This window comes from Phalangium opilio, unplaced genomic scaffold (assembly GCF_054372755.1).
Source record: "Phalangium opilio isolate 3A_F unplaced genomic scaffold, DU_Popi_V2 ptg000014l_1, whole genome shotgun sequence".
NCBI classification, from domain to species: domain Eukaryota; kingdom Metazoa; phylum Arthropoda; class Arachnida; order Opiliones; family Phalangiidae; genus Phalangium; species Phalangium opilio.
Genome location: NW_028324149.1, coordinates 390,881 through 397,788, shown reverse-complemented (window position 1 = coordinate 397,788; position 6,908 = coordinate 390,881). Strand labels below are relative to the sequence as shown.

General features: G+C 36.4%; 1 long non-coding RNA gene across 2 annotated transcripts; it reads right to left on the bottom strand.

Annotated features, from left to right (window-relative positions):
• Positions 1–2,069: 2,069 nt before the first annotated feature.
• LOC149704957 (uncharacterized) lies at positions 2,070–3,197 on the bottom strand. 2 transcript variants are annotated; one of them, XR_016381436.1, is made up of 3 exons: positions 3,000–3,197; positions 2,680–2,934; positions 2,070–2,561 (listed from the first exon to the last, which is right to left on the bottom strand). It is a non-coding gene; the product is annotated as an uncharacterized LOC149704957 (long non-coding RNA). The 2 variants fall into 2 exon arrangements; XR_016381435.1 differs by having other exon boundaries at positions 2,070–2,934.
• Between the last annotated feature and the right edge of the window lie 3,711 nt (positions 3,198–6,908).

The following is a 6,908-nucleotide window of genomic DNA, read 5'->3' as shown; positions in this document are numbered from 1 at the left end:
AACATTGACGTTCCTATCACTATAAACAGATTCGAACCAAAATCCCTTAGGTCCCCCAAAATTATCTGCAGTTTAGTCTAACTTATAACAATAATATTGAGGTCCGAACGTTATATTGTCGTCACAAACAAATATGGCAAACCAAAACTTATTTAATTGCGTATAAAACAAATCTGCGTTAACAGAAGTTTATTATACTGAAGTGATAGATTTCGCACAGGTTGTCGAAAATTATTAAACTAAATCTCTCTTGAGCACTTCTAATTAAGGGATTTCGGTTTTTAAAGGAAGGATTTTATTATCGATTCTTCTACTTATTATAAGAACAATGTGTTTAGTGAAATACACAGGAAATTCCTCGAAATAATTTTAAAATTCAAATTAGTCATATTAGAAAGATTTCATAGTAAATTTTAAATTTGCACCTCCGACCAATCACGTAACGCCCCGCCTTCTCGTTAACAAATTTTACGTGGCACGCTTTATAACTCGTGTCACTATTGTTAATCACATCGCGTGCAATTTTTATCAAATCTCGCGCAAAATTTAATTTGACGAGGAGCGTGCCACGTGAATTCACAGTACGTCTCTAACATGAAGTTAACGTAACATTTCAATTTACAAAACTTAAGTGATGTACTTCTGATAATGCCATATCATATAAATTTAACAACGCATGCGCGAAAGCGATGCTTGATGTTTCCCTATGGCATTTTCGATTCAATTGAGATCTACGCGCCTATTTACTCACGATTGGAAACCAAGGCCTAACTTGTATTATAACCGTTACGTAAAGCTGTCAAATTATTGATTAGACTCGGAAACCGTCCGCCCTTACGTCTCGCTAATCAAATAACCCATACGCTTGAATCTTAGCCTTAACGCTATGAATACCTATAGAAGGTTGGGTTGAATTTAGTTCCGACTAACTGCAACCGATTGAACACTTCCTTCCTAGAGACTGATTCTTTGCGCTTGGTTGTACTGCCAGGTTGAGATTTTTGAAGTTTGAACTGTAATTTAATAGCAACTGTCCGACCTTTCTAATAAGTCCTATTACCTGCAGCTGATTTACCTCGTAAAAGTCAATTAGAAACCCGGGTTTTCGATTTTGTGGAAGCTTATCAAACTAGGTTAGGGTACGGTTTGAAGATATATCGCCGAATCGAGTTCAAATTAGCGTCACTAAGTGTAGAAAAGATTGATTAAGTTATTCATTATTGAAACGAAAAAAATATATTTACTCCAACCGCGGAAGGGAAAATTGGCGTATCAACACTAGCTTTAGTACGACGGCAAACCAAATAACATTTACCCTTCAGGTTTGCACTACGAAATCTATGATAATTTCCCGGAACTCATTTTAAATATAATTTCTAAGGCATTTCCAGATCAATGCATCAAAGGAGTCATGAGTTCTATTTTGTCTTGTGCAATTAAGAAAGAGCCTATTGTCTCACTTTCTATCTTGTCTATTTACTGTTGATATAAGCGTAGAAATAAATATAATGGAATTAAATATTTCGGATAAGAAAAAAGTACCGTTATTACGACATTAATAAATCGATACACAAAGGCTCTATATACGTATATACAAAACAAAACCGAATGATCTGTCTTTCTGTAAAGATCTCGCTCTCTAATATAATCCCACCTCGGGCGATCCACAGCGCGCGCGCATGGCATAACTCTTGAAGCTCATTTTCGCCAATACATATTCTTCTTTTCTTGGGTTTCTTGGTAGATTTTCGCGCCTTTATATTGGGGTTGCGAAGAGTGTGGGATGCGTAGGAAGGGAAGCCCCTCGAGGCTGTCTTTCTCTCTCCAACGACCTTTCCTCATCCTTGGGATATTCGCGCTCCAGCCTTTCTTTGGACAAGTTGCGCAAGTCAATTTATCTGGACCTCTAGCCAAAATTCTTCGATATTTCATTGTTAGAAAATATTCGACACTGGCTTTGTTAGGCAATACCAAAAATGAATTTACTTTCTTAAATAATCTTAACATTTAGTGTAAGATAGTAAAAAACGAACGTAGTCTTTCATAGTAAGTTTGAGTAAACCAAAAGCTAAATAGAAAGAGTTTATTCAAAATGTCACGCTGTATGGCAGGGCGTTTTAGTATTATATCTCAGTCGCCATTTTCCAATATGGCTACTGACTGAACAAGTTTTCTTCCTGCACAAAACAATTGTTTCAGCATCGGAAAGAACACCCTAAACTCATGATTTTCCGAAGGATCTCAGGGACAGGGATATGGGGTGCAATCTTTGATCGAGAACTCGTCGAAAATGGTAGAGACCCATTAAGTTGAGTCCTCTCTTTTCTTTTCTTCGACACACTCGGCCCTAGAAGGCGAAAACAGTACCCCTCTTCTTCCCGTGGGAGAGAAACGCAGCCTTAACTGGGATAAAGAGGAAAGATCACCCCGTAATTGGTCTTTCTTTCGAGGCATGCAAGGAGGCCAGAAAACTCACGCCAGCCTGTTAGCTCGGTTTCCCTAGCTCTGTTTACGTATTCACGTATAACTTATAGTCTTATTTGTAAAGATAAATGCCCTGCCTACAAAAGGATTCACTTCAATTAATCATTAAAATACTCGTGATAATCCTTAAAAGGGAGAGATTAAGTTTGTAAGAGATGTATAATGAATTATATATCACTGTTTGTAAAACCTCACGATTGAAATGTAACTTGTTTCGGCTGTCACAAAAAGGCAGTGGAGTTATTGCCTTCTAGCTCTAACTGGAATTGTTCGTCACTTGGCCAGCCGATATTCAGTTTTTGTCCTACGATGTGGAAAACCAGGGAATCAGTCTCCGGAAGGAACTCGGGATGGCTCTGTCCATGCTAACCGAGTTGTCAACATCCGGTCAAATAAGCCGCGTTTATTCGTCCACAAAGCTTGTGGTATACTGTACCCAAAGTTCTATTTCTAAATATATATTAAGAGCCGTAGCTGGACAAAGGCTTAACTTAGGAAACGAGAAATATTCTTACCAAGGCTTAGCAAATTAGGCGCAATGTGTAGATGGAAGTTTTATTCCAAACATTTTGCGAAAAGCCCTAGTTTCTGGGATCAAAAACTTACCCCATGTTTCTAAGACGAGGAAAAACTAGCTTAAAATTGTGAGGCTTCTTTTTATAACGGTCTATCCTAAGTTATTTTTCGTTGCTCAACTCATAAAACCGGGATTTTCTCGCCATTTCTTTAGAAGTATAGTAGCTTTCTTTTTCCTTTCATGCTTGGTGCAAGAAACCTGGACCCCTATACCCTAACATTAAAACCATCGTAGTAGAAACGAGCAATAGTCTGCTAGCTCCCTTATTTAATGGGGCTGAAATGTTTTCCACCATCTAATCTATATGAATATCATTTCATTCTACAATGAATATACTTTTAATCAGTTTTATTAATGTGTAAAATAACTCGATCGAGTGTTCTGTTGTCCATCATCGGCAACACACTCAGAAATTACCGATTCTCTCACAGTAACGCCATTTTACTGTTGCAATTTAAGTCTCTTCCTAAACAGAAACTATGTACAGGGTGTAGTAAAAAAATTCGGGTAACAAAACTTTCGGCTGAAAATCGTCCATCAAACCCACTGCACTCCTCTGTATACAGGACTTACTTATTTCATTTGGAGGAAATATATTCTATCTTGAATTGTTTTTTCTCCATTATTACCGCCACGTTGTCTTTCGTCTTATTTATAAGCAAAGAATACATTAGCACTCTCTCTTCCGCCGAAAACTAATAAAATGGCGCGGGAAATTCGGGGGGGCCCTGATTTCCGGCACTAATGGAAAATACATCCTCTAGAGTTCCATCTAGTTTTTTTATCCTGGAAAAGCAATGATTTGATCGTGATGCACTGTATTCTATCAAACCCTCCCTCTTTTTTTTCTCAAACTAGAATATTTTAAAATTAGACTATATATGCATAGATCTCAAGAAAATTTGTTATTCATTGATTTCTTGCTTCTCTCGAAATTTTATTATTTTTTCATGTGCTTGAAAATTTGTTCTGAATTTTTTTCTTCTTGAGATAATAATTTTGGATTTTCTTTCGTCTGTTAGAAAATTCTTGTTTTCTCTCAATACTTTCTCCTTCATTGTTTCTCATTACAAATTATATTTGATTATAAAAGTTATCGGATAAAAGAAAGATGTCACGTGATATTTAATGTCAATTTATATATAAATTTTAATTTTATAGTAACAAAAAAAAATAATCCTTTTTGCTATTATAAAGTTAATTAGGTCTATAATTATTTTTAAGATAAACTAGTAAATCCTGAACCATGTCGTGTTGAAAGGTCTCAAAGATACTGCTATTGAACCATCCCAATCATAGTGTATACCTCTACATAGACAGACTCTATTGGCTATCATGAGAAGATGATGATCCTATAGAAGGAATAGAATAGACTGTGAGGTAGAAAGATGAAACCTTTCGATTAGTCCGGGCTGCGAATACGGTCCTTTTATGCAGGTGTTTAATCTGCGTAAAGAGCTTGAAGATAATCTAAGGTCTGAAACACTACGAAACTATAATTTCAAACTGGTGCCGAAGAGCCGGCTTTCTTATATTCTTAGATGTTTAGTTGTTGAAGTAAAACTGAAATTAGTTTGCCCAAAACTAAACACTCTTTAAATATAATAATTGAAATGTCTGCAAGATGCGACCCTAGATGGAGCCAGAATTCCGATGCTTGGGATTCAAGGTTATACGTGGCTCCATCTAGAGATAAATTGTTCTTGACTAGATTTCTCTCTGTGTTCTTGACCTTGTTGTTTGGCATTCGCTCAAAAGATTTCGTCGCGTGAAATGAACGAAAATCTTGTTACTTCAATGAATGAATTTCACGCGTTCCATTGGTCCAACTCGCGCACGATAAACTTGTATGTACGAGATTTAAGGCGCTTAGAAATTGGATTTTACAAGTGTTGTAGAGAAAGCGGGGGATGTGTAAGGAGATAATATAGTTACTACCTTTGCTAAATTAAGGGTTCGTAAAAAACCTGGAAATCCCGCCCGTAAAAATCATTTTGAATAATTTTCGAAAATCATCATTGCAATTTGTAGACAAGGACTTCACTTCGGTACTTCGAAACACTCTGTTTATTGTAAAGATTCATTCAATACATACCAGGAAATTTATGAGATGTAGCCTTTAAAACTTGGTTTTGGAAATGTCTTATCAACCCTGATGCTTGGTTGTCTGGAAAAGACCTTACTAACTATTATATACAGAAGATTAGGTTTATATGGCTTCTCTTTCGGGTTATCTGGAGAGATTTCCTTCTGAGGGGGAAGAACTTCTTACGCGTCAAGGGTAAATAATTCAGTATAAAACCTATCATTAACTCTGAACTTTACGTGACATATTATTGTAACTTAATATGGACACTCCACAGTCCTCTAGTCCAAAGAGATGTAAAAGAAATATATATTATTTTTCGGTACCATCTGATGTATCATTCCAGTATGTTACCCTACTCTTTGTTCACATTATCTAAGTGAATTGAATCAAAGGCGAGGGTGAACTATGGTGTTATTACATTCTTCCACGCTTCAACTCTATTTAACCTTTGAAGATGAATGACTATGGTGTAGAGTCTTCAGTTGAGAGAAAAACTGATGTGAAATTGCAGAGAAAAAAAATTGACATTTTGACACGGTGAAATTGCGCTTTTCAAAACATTGCTTGATCTCCTATAGAAAGAAAATAGTGGCAGATATAAGAGCAATAAACCATATAAACCCTTTCCCAAGGTGTATAAGAAATTATGTTTCTATGATTTTGAGTGAGTAGAGTGGTCAAAATGGAAAATTTCTTACTTTAAAGCGTCAGAACTATTATGATTTAAGAGATATTTGCAAAACCCTTTCGTGATATGAAAGATGTAACTGTTTCCTGTCCAAAGGTGCAATAGCCTCGTTCACACTTCAAAGGGAAACTGGGTGGAAACGATTCAAAATTCTGAACAAAACACATCTAGTCAAGAAACTATAAATAATCGTGTTTGGGAGGCTAGTTTCGAGTTTTCAGGGTATTTTAACTTTGTATGAGTGAACCGAGGCTTATGAAATTGTTTGCAGACCAGTTCTGAACCGATTTAGTTGCGAGTTTGAGCAGAGCTTTATTACTTGGGCTTACCTAAAACAGAGCTCGAGTAATACAATTTTGTATTTGAGCACAGACTGTACCTTGAGTAGGAAATACGCTTTAATACTCCTAGGTTGAGGGCTATCGGAAGCAGAAATGACAATTCTTCATTCATTTGTCGATCGCGTTTTCGACTAGCGGGCGCCATCGTTTTCTAAAAAATGAATTTCAAGATAAATCGGAAAAATCTCAGACACATCTCAGAGTTGAGACGAAAAAAGAAGAATAAAAAAATCAAGATCTCCTCCTCCCCTCATACTCTTTGGGAATCTTTGCTCAAAATAATTTTAAGATCAATACGAAAGGAAAAGAAAAAGCTTTATAGAAAAACTACCCATCAAAAATGGAGTATTAGAATGGGAAGAAAAAAAACGCCCCGCAGTCATTTTGAAAACGAACTCGATTTTGATGACCTAGTACGAGTAGACAGCCTTTATAAAATTCGATGTTTATTATTTAAGGGATACTCAAACGCCGCGTCTAAAATTATTTATCAGTGTAGGCACTTGATTGGTGCCAATGCCATATGGTGTCAAACTATGGAAATTAGGTAATAGACCATTTTGATGTTCGCAATGCGGTAGGAGACCCTCAGAATCGGGACATACATGTTGGCTAATTCATTACCGTCTCTGCGCCCGCTTACTGCGCAGGCGTCTTTCCCTCTTAGTTTCGCTGAAATGGTGTACTCCTCCCCTTAAAGGATTAAAAATTAAATTAAAATATAAATGA